Genomic DNA, 21,578 nt, shown 5'->3' on the forward strand with positions numbered 1-21,578 from the left:
TAACCGTCTAACACCTATTCTGCTATTGCGATATGCCGCATAATAAAAAAGGAAATGACTCACTCACCCGAGTATCCTTGACACAGGGCCGGTCATCGTTGTTGACTTCAATTTCCACTACGTAACTTCGGCACCTTCTTAATACGACAATTCACTCTATCGAATATCTGCCAACGTCGAAACTGACACTTACATGAAAAAAACGATCGCACTTTACAAGTCGTCTTCAGCAGCAAAACACAGCACCTTTTCCCCGCATACGAATGTCACTCGCTTGGGTTTGCCACCAACTCAGTTCACTTCCATGCAAAAAGCGAGAAAAGAGAACACTTTTTGTCAACGTCTTTTCTCGATTTTCGTTTCTCTTTTTTTTTTTCTCTTTCACTAGCAGCACTACTTTCCAAGCTGCTGACCTCGATAAATCGTTAAGTACTTTTTCTTCAGTTCTCTTTTTTTTTCCCTTTTTTTTTTCTTTAAATAACACACTCTTTTTCCTCCGCGAGCACTACTTGGATTAAAACTCCGAAAAACTATTTCATTTTTCACTGAACCACAGATATTTAAACCACTACTTTTTCTTTTTGCTCCCTTAGCGTGATTACTACGACCGCGTCTGACTTCCGAGATACGTCCGATTAAAGAAAAGATTCAATGGCGCGGAAAAGACCACGCGCTGTCACCAGATGTGTAGGTTATAACCTACCAGGGAATTCTTCTACTAAATATCCCTGTACGCGCCTTTGGCGCGGAATTAATACACAAGATAACGGTGGACTAACTGACTTTATTTTCGTACAACACTACTTAAATATACCCTACCGGTAACTCAGAGAGAGAGACTTTCTCCACTCTCTGTTTACCTTACTAATCTCTTAACCTATAATCTAGTACCGCATGTACGATAGAACGCATGCGAGAGCATCAACACCGTTGAACCGGCGACTTCTGTTTTGTTTATAACACAAAACTTGTTTATTTTATTCGAGTTTGTTTGCCTGTAGCACAGCAGAAGGCTGCGCGAAGTTCTTTGCCACCTGTGGCATAATCTGTTGATACATAGAGTGTTGACAGAGACGTTCGCGGTCCTCTGTCAAGGGAACCAAATGTTTCGCCTGACTAAAGCATAGCAGAAGGCTATGCCCTCCTAGGAACAAAATTAAACTTTAATTATAAGGCTCGTGACGGAGCATTGGGTTCTTCGCAGGGTGTGACGTCACAAACTGCCTGGGGCCTATTACGGCAGGTAAACTTTCTTTTTTGCAACAGGCAATGTTCGATCTTATGAACGCCATGTGGCACAAATTTTACTATTAAAATTGTTTCTAATTTCAAATTTAGCAATGATTTTAAATAAAACAATTAAAATATTAAATTGGAATGCTCGCTCATTAAAGGCCAATGAGAATGAGCTTTTTAATTTTTTAACAGTAAATAATGTGCATATTGTAATTATTACTGAAACATTTTTGAAACCTAACATAAAATTAATTATTTCTCAGAAGAGTAAATCTATGTTTAATCTCTTTCTGTAAATCTTTATAAATAGTTTTATAGGGTCACGAGAACGTTGATATTGACGTCTGCGGACATTTTTCAAACGAATTAGAAGTTGAAGATTTTTGTCAATTATTGGTGAATCAAATTTCACTTGAGCCTTTGGAACAGAATAATTCCTGGCATCAACAATTGCACATTTTAATGCTTCCAAAGCGGAATCAATATTCACTTCGTTTTGCAAATCAAGCTCATTATTGAAATTTCTCTCAATATGAGTTTTGTATCTTTCCCAATTAGCCTTGTTATAATTAAAAACAGAGCTCATAGGGTTTAAAACTGATTCATGTGATAAAGAAAAAGTTATTGGAAGATGGTCAGAATCAAAGTCAGCATGTGTGATCAAATCACTACATACATGACTTTGATCTGTTAGCACCAAATCAATTGTTGAAGGGTTTCTTACAGAAAAAAAGCATGTAGGACTATTCGGAGACAAAATAGAATAGTATCCTGAAGAACAATCATTGAATAAAATTTTGCCATTGGAATTACTTTGAGAAATATTCCATGAACGATGTTTAGCGTTAAAATCGCCGATTATAAAAAATTTCGAACGATTTCTGGTGAGTTTTTGTAAATCACCTTTAAAATAATTTTTGTGCTCGCGTGTGCATTGAAATGGTAAATATGCTGCGGCAATCAATAAAATCCCAAGTTCAGTTTGAACTTCAATTCCCAAAGTTTCAATAACTTTCGTCTCAAGATGGGGAAGAGCACGATGTTTGATTCGGCGATGAATAACAATTGCAACTCCACCGCCGGAACCCTGAATCCTATCATATCTATGAACCACGTAATTGGGATCATATTTTAATTTTATGTTAGGTTTCAAAAATGTTTCAGTAATAATTGCAATATGCACATTATTTACTGTTAAAAAATTAAAAAGCTCATTCTCATTGGCCTTTAATGAGCGAGCATTCCAATTTAATATTTTAATTGTTTTATTTAAAATCATTGCTAAATTTGAAGTTAGAAACAATTTTAATAGTAAAATTTGTGCCACATGGCGTTCATAAGATCGAACATTGCCTGTTGCAAAAAAGAAAGTTTACCTGCCGTAATAGGCCCCAGGCAGTTGACATTAGAAAAAATATTTTCGGCAGCAATATTAGCTGGAGTAATAGGTGTACAATTATTTTCCAGCGTGTTTTGCTTACCCATATTAACGGTCATTTTCGAACTACCAACACTAGGCGGTATAATGTTCGAACTACCTGTAACCTGTGCATAAGTCAAACGGGTATGCAAAGGAGTAGGTAAACTATGCGTCACTGGTACGCTTGGAGAATTTTGTTTTGAATTTTGTTTACCTTGCCTTGCCTTAATAATTGCTAAACGGGCTGGGCATTGATAAAAATTCGACATATGGTTGCCGTTACAATTCGCACAGCGAAAATTTTTACTCTCTTTCACAGGACATGTGTCCTTTTTGTGAGAGGAGTCTCCACAAATGAGGCATTTTTGGTCCATGTTACAAAACTTTGAACCATGGCCATAACGTTGGCAAACACGGCATTGGGTGATATGCTTTTCACCTCCGCCAAACTTTCGATATTATTCCCATTTTACACGCACGTTATATAAAGCATGGTTTCCGTTATACTCTACTAAATTTTTTGGAAATAAATATTGAAATTCAGTCCGCAAATATATATTTCGACTGTGACGTACAGTGTACAGTGTACTGTACGTCACAGTCGAAATAAATATTTGCGGACTGAATTTCAATATTTATTTCCAAAAAATTTAGTAGAGTATAACGGAAACCGATGACTATTTCTTTGATTGATCTCAATCACTCTGCTAAGACGCTCGTTATAGATTTTCTAGATTTAACTTGAATGAGATTAAATCAATTAATAAAAATTTCAAAAATATGAAAGCACCTGGTGACGATGGAATCTTTAATATACTAATCAAACATCTCCCTGAGAGCACAATGGAATTTTTAGTGAAAATTTTCAATTGCTGCTTCAAAATTACATATTTTCCCAAATTATGGAAAAATGCAAAAATTACTCCAATTTTCAAACCGGATAAGAACCCAGCTGAAGTTTCAAGTTATCGACCAATCAGTTTGCTTTCCCTAATAAGTAAACTGTTTGAGAGAATTATTCTTAACAGAATGATGTCACACATCAACAAAAATTCAATTTTTGCAAATGAACAGTTTGGATTTCGCCATGGGCATTCCACAACTCATCAATTGCTCAGAGTTACTAATATGATACGAGCTAACAAATCTGAAGGTTATTCCACTGGAGCTGCTCTTTTAGACATAGAAAAAGCATTCGACAGTGTTTGGCATAAAGGTTTGATTGCGAAATTGCAAACTTTTGATTTTCCAATTTTCCTAATCAAAATTTTAAAAAAATTATCTTACTGATCGAACTCTGCAGGTTGTCTATCAGAATTCAAAATCTGATAGATTTCCTGTCAGAGCTGGTGTACCTCAAGGTTCAGTCTTGGGTCCAGTCCTGTACAACATATTCACTTCAGATCTTCCTGATTTGCCTCCAGGATGCACAAAGTCATTGTTCTGCGATGACACAAGCATTTCCGTAAAAGGAAAAAGTCTTCGTGTCATATGCAGTCGATTGCAGAAAAGTTTAGATATTTTTTCTTCCTACTTGCAAAAGTGGAAAATCTCTCCCAATGCTTCTAAAACTCAAATGATAATTTTTCCGCATAAGCCTAGGGCTTCTTTCCTCAAGCCAAACAATAATCACGTTGTCAAGATGAATGGGGTTATTTTAAGTTGGTCCGTACTTGGGACTAATTTATGATAAAAAACTCATTTTCAGAGAGCACATTGAGAGTATACAAGCCAAGTGCATCAAATATACGAGATGTTTATATCCTCTCATTAACAGGAGTTCTAAACTTTGTTTAAAGAACAAACTTTTGATTTACAAACAAATTTTTAGACCAGCAATGCTTTATGCTGTACCGATCTGGTCAAGTTGCTGTTCAACAAGGAAGAAAACGCTCCAAAGGATTCAGAATAAAATTCTGAAAATGATTTTGAAGCGTCCTCCTTGGTTTGGTACACTCGAATTACATAGACTTACTGGTGTTGAACCATTAGAGACTATGTCAAATAAAATTATTAACAATTTTCGACAAAAATCGTTGCAATCCTCAATTGCTACGATAAGCTCTCTTTATAGCCAATAAGTTAGCAATTAAGTTAGTTGTAAGTTTACTTCCCCTTTTCTGACAAGTAGGTTTAAATCCCTACGAATGATCAGTCCTAATTGCGAAAGCAAACAAATCCTAACATTAATTACAAATTTCTAACAGTGTTGAGAAGTCACCATTTGTGATTGGACACACATACTCATTATTTACTAATATTTATCATAAATACTAAGCTACTAACAAATCCCCCCTTAAAAAAAAAAAAAAAAAAAAAAAGGGAAACTATATGCGGACAAGAAAAGACATGCTAAATGCTCAGAAATTGATGTTGGAGATAATGTGGTTCTAAGGAACTACGAAACTGGTAAATTGAACCGAAGTTTAAACTGGACATGTTTAAAGTGGTTAAAAAAATGGAAGTGACGTCATTGTTACAAATAATGAAGGTGTCTTCTATCGCCGTCCTGTGACTCATTTAAAGAAATGGCCGTTGAGCACTGTACCTGGAAAAGAGGTATCTACTTCAAAAAGCTGCCGTAAGTATTGAACATGTATACTCTTAATTCGTTGGATATCTTTTGTATTTCTGCTAATTCAGTTTTAGCTTGAGTTCATATTTATCTTGCATTCACAGAATCCCCTCATACAGAGAAGAAAGTAACGAAAGACGAATCGAATACTGGAACATAACGGTGGATGACTTAACAGAGGAAGCACATCTGCCAAGAAACGAAAGACTGCGAGTCGAAGATGATGAACCTGTGGCTTCAAAGCGTCCCAAACGTGAAAATAAGTTGCCAGCACGATATAGAGTATAACTTAGCTTGTAACGGTTCTATTACCCCGATTTTTTTTTGTAGAGTTCATTAAAGTAATTTGGCAACCACATTCATATATATATATATATATATATATATATATATATATATATATATATATATATATATATATATATATATATATATATATATATATATATATATATATATATATATATATATATATATATATATATATATATATATATATATATATATATATATATATATATATATATATATATATAAAGAGAGAGAGAGAGAGAGAGAGAGCAGAATTTATTAAAGGAATTTGGGGATATTATACGCATCGAGGCAGTTATAAATCAAGTAGAAACATTGAAACAGGAAGCGAATGAGACCTTTCCTGATTATAAAAAGAGGACATTGAAAATTAAGGAGCAAATCGACTCCTACGAAACTAATTGTACGAAGTCATGCATGATAGTTAGTCTTCGATTACATTTTATGGCGGGTTTGTGTGACACCGCATTGAAAGAAGCTGCTCAAGGTAAACGAACATTGAAGTTAGAAGAGCTGCTGGATGACTTAGAGGATTACTACCATGAGCGTAATCACATTCTGGAAATAGAACATAGAATACAGGGCCTTGAATTGGTCGAAAGACAGCGCGATGCGCTTAGACAATTTAATAGTAGCAGAAATATTTTTACAATAAATCACAAAGACGCTGATTATAGCAACAGCCGTCTTGGAAGAAATGAATATTTTAATTACAAAAATAGAGACAGAATAATTTACAGACAAAACAATTATAACAATATATGTGGATCTAGCGACGGTAATCGATCCAAATACATTTATCGCACAGCGCGTTCCTACCGGCGAAGCCAAGGGGACTACGCCCATGGTTGGAAATATAATTATTATGGTCAAGATCGACCAACTGATAGGAGGTACAGGAATTCGTATACCCGGATGCCTCAGAAAATGCTTATGGTAGCCAACATTAATGAAAGAAGTAGTAATTTTCAAAAAGAAGGTATTTTGGATCCTGTTGCACAGGAATATTTTAACGAGGATTTAGCAGAAATTTGCGAAGATGTTGACTGGCGGAGATGTACCGATGAGCCCAGCAATATAGAAATAGCCGATTGGAGGACCGCATGCAATCACATAAGAGACAACAGTACTTGTGTGGCTAAGCGAGTATATTACGATGTCAGAGGGCACTTTATGTTAACCCTACTGGCTAAGCAGAATGTCAAATTTACGTTGAACCTGATCTTAGATACAGGTGCATGTGCGAATATAATTAATGCACGCATTGTGAATCTTTTGAATGTACCGGTAAATACACAGGACGTAACCACTTTTGGAGGTATCGGCCAAGACATTGTGCGTACCTCAGGTACAATTATGTTGGATTTAATAGTCGGAGACTTTTTGATCCCGACGCAATTTCATATATTAGAAAATTTGCCAAGCGACGGATTGATCGGCGCAGAATTCTTAAAGAGGCATACGCTTCAAATAGGAAATAATTTTGATTACATAGTGTTCAAGAAACACGGAAACAGAAGTCCGGACGACTTGAGTCCGTGGAGTATGCCCAAAGACGAAGTCCTTAGTCAACATGTTTATGTGGCAGCCAGAAATAGAGTTATGGTGCAGAACGAGTTGCGAGATACTAGCAACACAGCCCGCAATGAGGCTGACGTAGACAAAAACGAAATAAATAGAGAGCACCAAACATATCGAAATGAAGAGCCGAAGAACAATTTTCTTGACTCGAAGAATACTATAATGCCCGAGTTGAACCTAGACTCGAGGCTTGACTATGACCTGTTGGAGCACAAGCTGACACCAGAGTCAAAAGGAAATGCAAGAATTGAAAAACTACGGCAAGTGCTGAATTTGGCGCACTTGCCTGATAGAGAATTCAGGACAGTGAAGAATATGGTCGAAAGCTATGCGGATATATTCTTTTTCGAGGGCGACAAGTTAACTACTACTGACGCCGCCGTACACACGATAGAAACTTCATCGGAGGTGCCTATCAATAAGCGGCAATATAGATTTCCGGAGGCCACGAAACGGCACATTAATAAGGAAATCGATGAAATGAGGGCGCAGGGTATTATTAGACCCAGCACTAGTCCCTGGAATGCACCGGTGTTATGTGTACCAAAGAAACCGGATGCTGACGGTAATAAAAGGTACAGGATTGTGGTAGACTTTAGATCATTGAACGAAGTTACCAAGCCGTTTGTATACCCAATACCTCTTATAAATGAGATATTGGATAATGTTGGAGGAGCAAAATATTTCTCCTCAATTGATTTAAAATCGGGGTTCTATCAAGTCCCGATAGACCGCCGAGATGCGGCTAAGACGGCGTTTTCCACTCCCAAAGGCCACTTCGAATTTACACGGATGCCGATGGGGCTAAAAAACAGCCCCTCAACATTCCAAAAACTTATGAATACTGTTCTCTTTGAGATAGGGGACGTGAAAGCTTTTGTCTACCTCGATGACATTATAGTTTTCGGTGACACTATCACCGACCATAATGATAACTTGCGAAAAGTATTACAAGCTTTGCGCAAACATAACTTAAAAATAGAACCATCAAAGTGTCAGTTTTTGAAAAAGGAACTGGAGTATTTGGGTCATGTCGTTAATGAAGAAGGCATAAAACCCACCAATGCAAATATTAAGGCCATTCAAAGCCTTAAGCTACCCACAAACGTAAAAGGTATAAGGTCATTTCTGGGAACAGTAAATTTTTACGGGAAGTTTATCCCCAACATCGCGGAAAAGCGCAAGCCGCTGAATGATTTGTTGAAGAAAGACGCTAAATTTGTGTGGGGAAAAGAATGTCAGGAAGCGTTCGAATTCCTTAGAAACGCGCTGATTACAGAGCCAGTTTTAGTCCGGCCAGATTATCAAGACACTTTCGTTATTACGACAGACGCTAGCAATTATGCTATTGGAGCCGTCCTGTCGAATGAAAAATCCATGCACCGGCCGATCGCGTTCGCGAGTCGTGCACTTGTAGGTGCAGAGACCAGATATCATATCATAGAAAAGGAACTATTGGCTATTGTATGGGCCATAGAATACTTCAAACATTACATTTTTGGTCAAAGGTTTATCGTTTACACAGACCACAGACCACTTATAGCGATTTGGAGGCTCAAAGAGACATCTCCAACGCTGACAAGATTGAGACTAAAGTTGCAGGGTTTGGAATGCAGCATCAGGTATAAACAGGGTAGCGAAAATATAGTCGCCGATTTTTTGTCACGTTTATCAGATGGGACGTGTCAGGGGCAAGAAAGTTCACCCCACAGGCAGATAGCCATGATTACGCGCCAGCAGAAACGCCTGCTAGAGCGTTCACTATATTTTAAAACTGGAATAGGCTTTGAAGGTTTCTTAAGAATCTTCGACAGCTTCCAAAAAGGTTTTGAATATGGTTTCAATTTTTCAACTTTAGTCTCAAAATTTTGATTTCTCAGAAGAGTAAATCTATGTTTAATCTCTTTCTGTAAATCTTTATAAATAGTTTTATAGGGTCACGAGAACGTTGATATTGACGTCTGCGGACATTTTTCAAACGAATTAGAAGTTGAAGATTTTTGTCAATTATTGGTGAATCAAATTTCACTTGAGCCTTTGGAACAGAATAATTCCTGGCATCAACAATTGCACATTTTAATGCTTCCAAAGCGGAATCAATATTCACTTCGTTTTGCAAATCAAGCTCATTATTGAAATTTCTCTCAATATGAGTTTTGTATCTTTCCCAATTAGCCTTGTTATAATTAAAAACAGAGCTCATAGGGTTTAAAACTGATTCATGTGATAAAGAAAAAGTTATTGGAAGATGGTCAGAATCAAAGTCAGCATGTGTGATCAAATCACTACATACATGACTTTGATCTGTTAGCACCAAATCAATTGTTGAAGGGTTTCTTACAGAAGAAAAGCATGTAGGACTATTCGGAGACAAAATAGAATAGTATCCTGAAGAACAATCATTGAATAAAATTTTGCCATTGGAATTACTTTGAGAAATATTCCATGAACGATGTTTAGCGTTAAAATCGCCGATTATAAAAAATTTCGAACGATTTCTGGTGAGTTTTTGTAAATCACCTTTAAAATAATTTTTGTGCTCGCGTGTGCATTGAAATGGTAAATATGCTGCGGCAATCAATAAAATCCCAAGTTCAGTTTGAACTTCAATTCCCAAAGTTTCAATAACTTTCGTCTCAAGATGGGGAAGAGCACGATGTTTGATTCGGCGATGAATAACAATTGCAACTCCACCGCCGGAACCCTGAATCCTATCATATCTATGAACCACGTAATTGGGATCATATTTTAATTTTATGTTAGGTTTCAAAAATGTTTCAGTAATAATTGCAATATGCACATTATTTACTGTTAAAAAATTAAAAAGCTCATTCTCATTGGCCTTTAATGAGCGAGCATTCCAATTTAATATTTTAATTGTTTTATTTAAAATCATTGCTAAATTTGAAGTTAGAAACAATTTTAATAGTAAAATTTGTGCCACATGGCGTTCATAAGATCGAACATTGCCTGTTGCAAAAAAGAAAGTTTACCTGCCGTAATAGGCCCCAGGCAGTTGACATTAGAAAAAATATTTTCGGCAGCAATATTAGCTGGAGTAATAGGTGTACAATTATTTTCCAGCGTGTTTTGCTTACCCATATTAACGGTCATTTTCGAACTACCAACACTAGGCGGTATAATGTTCGAACTACCTGTAACCTGTGCATAAGTCAAACGGGTATGCAAAGGAGTAGGTAAACTATGCGTCACTGGTACGCTTGGAGAATTTTGTTTTGAATTTTGTTTACCTTGCCTTGCCTTAATAATTGCTAAACGGGCTGGGCATTGATAAAAATTCGACATATGGTTGCCGTTACAATTCGCACAGCGAAAATTTTTACTCTCTTTCACAGGACATGTGTCCTTTTTGTGAGAGGAGTCTCCACAAATGAGGCATTTTTGGTCCATGTTACAAAACTTTGAACCATGGCCATAACGTTGGCAAACACGGCATTGGGTGATATGCTTTTCACCTCCGCCAAACTTTCGATATTATTCCCATTTTACACGCACGTTATATAAAGCATGGTTTCCGTTATACTCTACTAAATTTTTTGGAAATAAATATTGAAATTCAGTCCGCAAATATATATTTCGACTGTGACGTACAGTGTACAGTGTACTGTACGTCACAGTCGAAATAAATATTTGCGGACTGAATTTCAATATTTATTTCCAAAAAATTTAGTAGAGTATAACGGAAACCGATGACTATTTCTTTGATTGATCTCAATCACTCTGCTAAGACGCTCGTTATAGATTTTCTAGATTTAACTTGAATGAGATTAAATCAATTAATAAAAATTTCAAAAATATGAAAGCACCTGGTGACGATGGAATCTTTAATATACTAATCAAACATCTCCCTGAGAGCACAATGGAATTTTTAGTGAAAATTTTCAATTGCTGCTTCAAAATTACATATTTTCCCAAATTATGGAAAAATGCAAAAATTACTCCAATTTTCAAACCGGATAAGAACCCAGCTGAAGTTTCAAGTTATCGACCAATCAGTTTGCTTTCCCTAATAAGTAAACTGTTTGAGAGAATTATTCTTAACAGAATGATGTCACACATCAACAAAAATTCAATTTTTGCAAATGAACAGTTTGGATTTCGCCATGGGCATTCCACAACTCATCAATTGCTCAGAGTTACTAATATGATACGAGCTAACAAATCTGAAGGTTATTCCACTGGAGCTGCTCTTTTAGACATAGAAAAAGCATTCGACAGTGTTTGGCATAAAGGTTTGATTGCGAAATTGCAAACTTTTGATTTTCCAATTTTCCTAATCAAAATTTTAAAAAAATTATCTTACTGATCGAACTCTGCAGGTTGTCTATCAGAATTCAAAATCTGATAGATTTCCTGTCAGAGCTGGTGTACCTCAAGGTTCAGTCTTGGGTCCAGTCCTGTACAACATATTCACTTCAGATCTTCCTGATTTGCCTCCAGGATGCACAAAGTCATTGTTCTGCGATGACACAAGCATTTCCGTAAAAGGAAAAAGTCTTCGTGTCATATGCAGTCGATTGCAGAAAAGTTTAGATATTTTTTCTTCCTACTTGCAAAAGTGGAAAATCTCTCCCAATGCTTCTAAAACTCAAATGATAATTTTTCCGCATAAGCCTAGGGCTTCTTTCCTCAAGCCAAACAATAATCACGTTGTCAAGATGAATGGGGTTATTTTAAGTTGGTCCGTACTTGGGACTAATTTATGATAAAAAACTCATTTTCAGAGAGCACATTGAGAGTATACAAGCCAAGTGCATCAAATATACGAGATGTTTATATCCTCTCATTAACAGGAGTTCTAAACTTTGTTTAAAGAACAAACTTTTGATTTACAAACAAATTTTTAGACCAGCAATGCTTTATGCTGTACCGATCTGGTCAAGTTGCTGTTCAACAAGGAAGAAAACGCTCCAAAGGATTCAGAATAAAATTCTGAAAATGATTTTGAAGCGTCCTCCTTGGTTTGGTACACTCGAATTACATAGACTTACTGGTGTTGAACCATTAGAGACTATGTCAAATAAAATTATTAACAATTTTCGACAAAAATCGTTGCAATCCTCAATTGCTACGATAAGCTCTCTTTATAGCCAATAAGTTAGCAATTAAGTTAGTTGTAAGTTTACTTCCCCTTTTCTGACAAGTAGGTTTAAATCCCTACGAATGATCAGTCCTAATTGCGAAAGCAAACAAATCCTAACATTAATTACAAATTTCTAACAGTGTTGAGAAGTCACCATTTGTGATTGGACACACATACTCATTATTTACTAATATTTATCATAAATACTAAGCTACTAACAAATCCCCCCTTAAAAAAAAAAAAAAAAAAAAAAAAGGGAAACTATATGCGGACAAGAAAAGACATGCTAAATGCTCAGAAATTGATGTTGGAGATAATGTGGTTCTAAGGAACTACGAAACTGGTAAATTGAACCGAAGTTTAAACTGGACATGTTTAAAGTGGTTAAAAAAATGGAAGTGACGTCATTGTTACAAATAATGAAGGTGTCTTCTATCGCCGTCCTGTGACTCATTTAAAGAAATGGCCGTTGAGCACTGTACCTGGAAAAGAGGTATCTACTTCAAAAAGCTGCCGTAAGTATTGAACATGTATACTCTTAATTCGTTGGATATCTTTTGTATTTCTGCTAATTCAGTTTTAGCTTGAGTTCATATTTATCTTGCATTCACAGAATCCCCTCATACAGAGAAGAAAGTAACGAAAGACGAATCGAATACTGGAACATAACGGTGGATGACTTAACAGAGGAAGCACATCTGCCAAGAAACGAAAGACTGCGAGTCGAAGATGATGAACCTGTGGCTTCAAAGCGTCCCAAACGTGAAAATAAGTTGCCAGCACGATATAGAGTATAACTTAGCTTGTAACGGTTCTATTACCCCGATTTTTTTTTGTAGAGTTCATTAAAGTAATTTGGCAACCACATTCATATATATATATATATATATATATATATATATATATATATATATATATATATATATATATATATATATATATATATATATATATATATATATATATATATATATATATATATATATATATATATATAAAGAGAGAGAGAGAGAGAGAGAGAGAGCGAGGTAGCAAACAAGAGATGTTGAAAGGAAGAACGCCAGTGACTCGCGAACGATTACCGAGTGCAAACGGGGTTAATAAATCGTCGGAATTAAATATCAATTGCGTTTAATGAGTGAGATCCGAACTACTAGGAGTCGAGTGTTTAATCTACTGCTTGGGGACTGTACAAACAAGTGGTTTCATAATTCGGCTGCTCGCTACGTTCCCATTTCATTCGATTATAATCGAACTTAAGCCACCGTTATATATAAAATTGTTAAAACAACGTGTCTATTATCTTAAAGATTACACGACTTATTCAACATAACTAGCGCCATACGAATGAGTTATCGCTTAAACTTACAAACTACTAACTTCACAACAACTTGATATGTGGTTCGAAAGTTATGGAACGAAAAGAAATTCAAAGACTATTTGAAACTATACCTGCTTTCATTAATATACGTGGACTCAACATAATTTAAATCCGGTTTCGTACTATTTGAATGTTCCCGGTATCGCTCGTGATGAAATTGTTCGAAATTAAGTCATTTCTCTTATTTCGCTATTTCTTAAGCACTAACATTACGCAAAATTTCATATTTTATACTTCAATTACAACATCAATATTTCAGAACTCAAAGAGTGAATATACTTTTATTGGATTGAAGCGTCCATTTAAATTTATTTCTACAAATAATAAGTTTGAATGAGAAAAGCTGGGTCTGACCGCCAGGTGGATTAATTTTTCATTTGTAGCACAGTGTTATTAACTTTCAATGACTTGTTTATTTGCCTTGAAAAAGGCATTTTGATATTCAAAGTTGGATTTCCTGAAGGCAATCTTCATGTTGCCCCAACAGTGGGGGAATAATGGCAGTCTGGCGACACACACTGAGAAGAACCGCGCTGCTCCTGAGACGTGGTGACCAACCACAGCGCTAGTGCTGCTGCTAAGGAAGGACGACTGCTGTTGTCGCTGTCTAAAACTATTACGAGCGGCTTCGGCTGAAACAGGCTCTTATATAGGCCAAATAGCATATTTTCAATTGAAAGGTCTATGATTCTGTCGACCGTGCTTGGGAAACAATCATATAACGACCAATCAGAGGTCGAATTTTTCGTTTTGACAAGGCTTGACTGTTTTCAATAGTACAATAGTGTGAATAATAATATTACAATTACACTGTGCTACTGCGATTTAGAACTTCTGAAGTGACCTAGTGTAGGTTGTAGGTCTTGTAGAGTATAATATTCACTCATACTAGAAATTTTCCAAACACCCCCAAAATCTTAAGTTTTGGACCTCAGCGCATATAATATTTTTTAACTCAGTCATTTATAAACCGATTTTCAATATTTAAGCAGTTTTAGAATTGGCGCAAAGCGATAAAAGATTATGTCTATTCATACAACACGACTCCTCATTCGGTAACAGGAAAGGCGCCAATGGAACTTTTGACTGGTAGGCCGGCCAAAGATCTTCTTCCCTCTCTGAAAACAGACCCATTTTGGCGTCGGGACGACGAAGCCCGAGATAATGATGCTATTAACAAGATGAAAGGGAAACTATATCAGTGCGTCTTGAGCTGCCCGACAGATCAGACGTATTTTCGGTTGCTTGTGGACTGGTCTTTGACTGCCTATAGCTTCAAAGTTTGTGTTTTGTCAGTGTGTCTTTTAAAGATTACCTGGAAGTTAACTTACATCAGTCTTTCTCAAGACTACCTATTTCTTTCTTTCTCAATACTTGCAATTTGATATTATTTTTGAACTTTTTTCGTATCACCTGAAATTGCAGGACGAAAAAAGAAACCACGTATCGCTACGGGGAGGAAAAGAGAGGCATCTCTTTCTGAAACTAGCTTATGCAGTGAAAATTTATATGATATTCTGCCTGAGCAAGAAGCCAGCGAAATTGAAATGTTCGAAAGTAAAACTATTCAAAGTGAAATTTCTGTAAAAAAGGAGAAAGTTCCACCTATTGTGGTAACTATTGCTTCTGAATTTAATATTTTTAAAAGAGAACTTTCTACGTTTCTCTCCGACGTCAAAGTTACTTATAAAATTGGCCGAAGAGGCGAATGCCGTTTACTGGCCCAAACATTGAAAGATTGGAATCGTCTTATTCAGTATTTAACTGAAGAGATGTATAAATTTTTTACATATGATACGAAGAGCGTTCAAGGTTGTATTGAAAGGTCTCACCAACGATCAAACCGTTGATGAGATCAAAATTACTTTGACAGAATGACTTGGTATAGCCCCTACCCAAGTAATTCTGATGAAACAAAAATCACGTGGCGAAAACAGTCAGCGAACTGGAATTTCCCTTGTAAATTATTTAATTCATTTTAACCGCAGTGAGGTTAATAACTTAAAATTTTTTGAAAAAGCACATGCTTTATATAACGTGCGTGTAAAATGGGAATAATATCGAAAGTTTGGCGAAGGTGAAAAGCATATCACCCATTGCCGTGTTTGCCAACGTTATGGCCATGGTTCTAAGTTTTGTAACATGGACCAAAAATGCCTCATTTGTGGAGACTCCTCTCACAAAAAGGACACATGTCCTGTGAAAGAGAGTAAAAATTTTCGCTGTGCGAATTGTAACGGCAACCATATGTCGAATTTTTATCAATGCCCAGCCCGTTTAGCAATTATTAAGGCAAGGCAAGGTAAACAAAATTCAAAACAAACTTCAAAACAAAATTCTCGAAGCGTACCAGTGACGCATAGTTTACCTACTCCTTTGCATACCCGTTTGACTTATGCACAGGTTACAGGTAGTTCGAACATTATACCGCCTAGTGTTGGTAGTTCGAAAATGACCGTTAATATGGGTAAGCAAAACACGCTGGAAAATAATTGTACACCTATTACTCCAGCTAATATTGCTGCCGAAAATATTTTTTCTAATGTCAACTGCCTGGGGCCTATTACGGCAGGTAAACTTTCTTTTTTGCAACAGGCAATGTTCGATCTTATGAACGCCATGTGGCACAAATTTTACTATTAAAATTGTTTCTAATTTCAAATTTAGCAATGATTTTAAATAAAACAATTAAAATATTAAATTGGAATGCTCGCTCATTAAAGGCCAATGAGAATGAGCTTTTTAATTTTTTAACAGTAAATAATGTGCATATTGCAATTATTACTGAAACATTTTTGAAACCTAACATAAAATTAAAATATGATCCCAATTACGTGGTTCATAGATATGATAGGATTCAGGGTTCCGGCGGTGGAGTTGCAATTGTTATTCATCGCCGAATCAAACATCGTGCTCTTCCCCATCTTGAGACGAAAGTTATTGAAACTTTGGGAATTGAAGTTCAAACTGAACTTGGGATTTTATTGATTGCCGCAGCATATTTATCATTTCAATGCACACGCGAGCACAAAAATTATTTTAAAGGTGATTTACAAAAACTCACCAGAAATCGTTCGAAATTTTTCATAATCGGCGATTTTAACGCTAAACATCGTTCATGGAATATTTCTCAAAGTAATTCCAATGGCAAAATTTTATTCAATGATTGTTCTTCAGGATACTATTCAATTTTGTCTCCGAATAGTCCTACATGCTTTTCTTCTGTAAGAAACCCTTCAACAATTGATTTGGTGCTAACAGATCAAAGTCATGTATGTAGTGATTTGATCACACATGCTGACTTTGATTCTGACCATCTTCCAATAACTTTTTCTTTATCACATGAATCAGTTTTAAACCCTATGAGCTCTGTTTTTAATTATAACAAGGCTAATTGGGAAAGATACAAAACTCATTTTGAGAGAAATTTCAATAATGAGCTTGATTTGCAAAACGAAGTGAATATTGATTCCGCTTTGGAAGCATTAAAATGTGCAATTGTTGATGCCAGGAACTATTCTGTTCCAAAGGCTCAAGTGAAATTTGATTCACCAATAATTGACGAAAATCTTCAACTTCTAATTCGTTTGAAAAATGTCCGCAGACGTCAATATCAACGTTCTCGTGACCCTATAAAACTATTTATAAAGATTTACAGAAAGAGATTAAACATAGATTTACTCTTCTGAGAAATCAAAATTTTGAGACTAAAGTTGAAAAATTGAAACCATATTCAAAACCTTTTTGGAAGCTGTCGAAGATTCTTAAGAAACCTTCAAAGCCTATTCCAGTTTTAAAATATAGTGAACGTTTTCTTGTATCCAATGAACAAAAGGCTCAAAGACTTGCTCAGCAGTTTGCGAGTGTTCATAACTCAAATTTGAATTTTGTGAGTCCAATTGAAAATGAAGTCACACGTCAATTTTATTTAATTTCTTCCCAGAATTTTTTACCTGCAGAAATAATTGAAACTAACTTGAATGAGATCAATCAAAGAAATAGTTATCGGTTTCCGTTATACTCTACTAAATTTTTTGGAAATAAATATTGAAATTCAGTCCGCAAATATATATTTCGACTGTGACGTACAGTGTACAGTGTACTGTACGTCACAGTCGAAATAAATATTTGCGGACTGAATTTCAATATTTATTTCCAAAAAATTTAGTAGAGTATAACGGAAACCGATAACTATTTCTTTGATTGATCTCAATCACTCTGCTAAGACGCTCGTTATAGATTTTCTAGATTTAACTTGAATGAGATTAAATCAATTAATAAAAATTTCAAAAATATGAAAGCACCTGGTGACGATGGAATCTTTAATATACTAATCAAACATCTCCCTGAGAGCACAATGGAATTTTGAGGGAAAATTTTCAATTGCTGCTTCAAAATTGCATATTTTCCCAAATTATGGAAAAATGCAAAAATTACTCCAATTTTCAAACCGGATAAGAACCCAGCTGAAGTTTCAAGTTATCGACCAATCAGTTTGCTTTCCCTAATAAGTAAACTGTTTGAGAGAATTATTCTTAACAGAATGATGTCACACATCAACGAAAATTCAATTTTTGCAAATGAACAGTTTGGATTTCGCCATGGGCATTCCACAACTCATCAATTGCTCAGAGTTACTAATATGATACGAGCTAACAAATCTGAAGGTTATTCCACTGGAGCTGCTCTTTTAGACATAGAAAAAGCATTCGACAGTGTTTGGCATAAAGGTTTGATTGCGAAATTGCAAACTTTTGATTTTCCAATTTTCCTAATCAAAATTTTAAAAAATTATCTTACTGATCGAACTCTGCAGGTTGTCTATCAGAATTCAAAATCTGATAGATTTCCTGTCAGAGCAGGTGTACCTCAAGCTTCAGTCTTGGGTCCAGTCCTGTATAACATATTCACTTCAGATCTTCCGGATTTGCCTCCAGGATGTACAAAGTCATTGTTCTGCGATGACACAAGCATTTCCGTAAAAGGAAAAAGTCTTCGTGTCATATGCAGTCGATTGCAGAAAAGTTTAGATATTTTTTCTTCCTACTTGCAAAAGTGGAAAATCTCTCCCAATGCTTCTAAAACTCAAATGATAATTTTTCCGCATAAGCCTAGGGCTTCTTTCCTCAAGCCAAACAATAATCACGTTGTCAAGATGAATGGGGTTATTTTAAGTTGGTCCGACAAGGTTAAGTACTTGGGACTAATTTATGATAAAAAACTCATTTTCAGAGAGCACATTGAGAGTATACAAGCCAAGTGCATCAAATATACGAGATGTTTATATCCTCTCATTAACAGGAGTTCTAAACTTTGTTTAAAGAACAAACTTTTGATTTACAAACAAATTTTTAGACCAGCAATGCTTTATGCTGTACCGATCTGGTCAAGTTGCTGTTCAACAAGGAAGAAAACGCTCCAAAGGATTCAGAATAAAATTCTGAAAATGATTTTGAAGCGTCCTCCTTGGTTTGGTACACTCGAATTACATAGACTTACTGGTGTTGAACCATTAGAATCTATGTCAAATAAAATTATTAACAATTTTCGACAAAAATCGTTGCAATCCTCAATTGCTACGATAAGCTCTCTTTATAGCCAATAAGTTAGCAATTAAGTTAGTTGTAAGTTTACTTCCCCTTTTCTGACAAGTAGGTTTAAATCCCTACGAATGATCAGTCCTAATTGCGAAAGCAAACAAATCCTAACAATTAAAATTACAAATTTCTAACAGTGTTGAGAAGTCACCATTTGTGATTGGACACACATACTCATTATTTACTAATATTTATCATAAATACTTAAGCTACTAACAAATCCCCCCTTAAAAAAAAAAAAAAAGGGAAACTATATGCGGACAAGAAAAGACATGCTAAATGCTCAGAAATTGATGTTGGAGATAATGTGGTTCTAAGGAACTACGAAACTGGTAAATTGAACCGAAGTTTAAACTGGACATGTTTAAAGTGGTTAAAAAAATGGAAGTGACGTCATTGTTACAAATAATGAAGGTGTCTTCTATCGCCGTCCTGTGACTCATTTAAAGAAATGGCCGTTGAGCACTGTACCTGGAAAAGAGGTATCTACTTCAAAAAGCTGCCGTAAGTATTGAACATGTATACTCTTAATTCGTTGGATATCTTTTGTATTTCTGCTAATTCAGTTTTAGCTTGAGTTCATATTTATCTTGCATTCACAGAATCCCCTCATACAGAGAAGAAAGTAACGAAAGACGAATCGAATACTGGAACATAACGGTGGATGACTTAACAGAGGAAGCACATCTGCCAAGAAACGAAAGACTGCGAGTCGAAGATGATGAACCTGTGGCTTCAAAGCGTCCCAAACGTGAAAATAAGTTGCCAGCACGATATAGAGTATAACTTAGCTTGTAACGGTTCTATTACCCCGATTTTTTTTCGTAGAGTTCATTAAAGTAATTTGGCAACCACATTCATATATATATATATATATATATATATATATATATATATATATATATATATATATATATATATATATATATATATATATATATATATATATATATATATATATATATATATATATATATAGAGAGAGAGAGAGAGAGAGAGAGAGAGAGAGAGAGAGATAGAGAGAGAGAGAGCGAGGTAGCAAACAAGAGATGTTGAAGGGAAGAACGCCAGTGACTCGCGAACGATTACCGAGTGCAAACGGGGTTAATAAATCGTCGGAATTAAATATCAATTGCGTTTAATAAGTGAGATCCGAACTACTAGGAGTCGAGTGTTTAATCTACTGCTTGGGGACTGTACAAACAAGTGGTTTCATAATTCGGCTGCTCGCTACGTTCCCATTTCATTCGATTATAATCGAACTTAAGCAACCGTTATATATAAAATTGTTAAAACAACGTGTCTATTATCTTAAAGATTACACGACTTATTCAACATAACTAGCGCCATACGAATGAGTTATCGCTTAAACTTACAAACAACTAACTTCACAACAACTTGATATGTGGTTCAAAAGTTATGGAACGAAAAGAAATTCAAAGACTATTTGAAACTATACCTGCTTTCATTAATATACGTGGACTCAACATAATTTAAATCCGGTTTCGTACTATTTGAACGTTCCCGGTATCGCTCGTGATGAAATTGTTCGAAATTAAGTCATTTCTCTTATTTCGCTATTTCTTAAGCACTAACATTACGCAAAATTTCATATTTTATACTTCAATTACAACATCAATATTTCAGAACTCAAAGAGTGAATATACTTTTATTGGATTGAAGCGTCCATGTAAATTTATTTCTACAAATAATAAGTTTGAATGAGAAAAGCTGGGTCTGACCGCCAGGTGGATTAATTTTTCATTTGTAGCACAGTGTTATTAACTTTCAATGACTTGTTTATTTGCCTTGAAAAAGGCATTTTGATATTCAAAGTTGGATTTCCTGAAGGCAATCTTCATGTTGCCCCAACAGTGGGGGAATAATGGCAGTCTGGCGACACACACTGAGAAGAACCGCGCTGCTCCTGAGACGTGGTGACCAACCACAGGGCTAGTGCTGCTGCTAAGGAAGGACGACTGCTGTTGTCGCTGTCTAAAACTATTACGAGCGGCTTCGGCTGAAACAGGCTCTTACATAGGCCAAATAGCATATTTTCAATTGAAAGGTCTATGATTCTGTCGACCGTGCTTGGGAAACAATCATATAACGACCAATCAGAGGTCGAATTTTTCGTTTTGACAAGGCTTGACTGTTTTCAATAGTACAATAGTGTGAATAATAATATTACAATTACACTGTGCTACTGCGATTTAGAACTTCTGAAGTGACCTAGTGTAGGTTGTAGGTCTTATAGAGTATAATATTCACTCATACTAGAAATTTTCCAAACACCCCCAAAATCTTAAGTTTTGGACCTCAGCGCATATAATATTTTTTAACTCAGTCATTTATAAACCGATTTTCAATAT

This window comes from Wyeomyia smithii, chromosome 3 (genome assembly GCF_029784165.1).
Source record: "Wyeomyia smithii strain HCP4-BCI-WySm-NY-G18 chromosome 3, ASM2978416v1, whole genome shotgun sequence".
NCBI classification, from domain to species: domain Eukaryota; kingdom Metazoa; phylum Arthropoda; class Insecta; order Diptera; family Culicidae; genus Wyeomyia; species Wyeomyia smithii.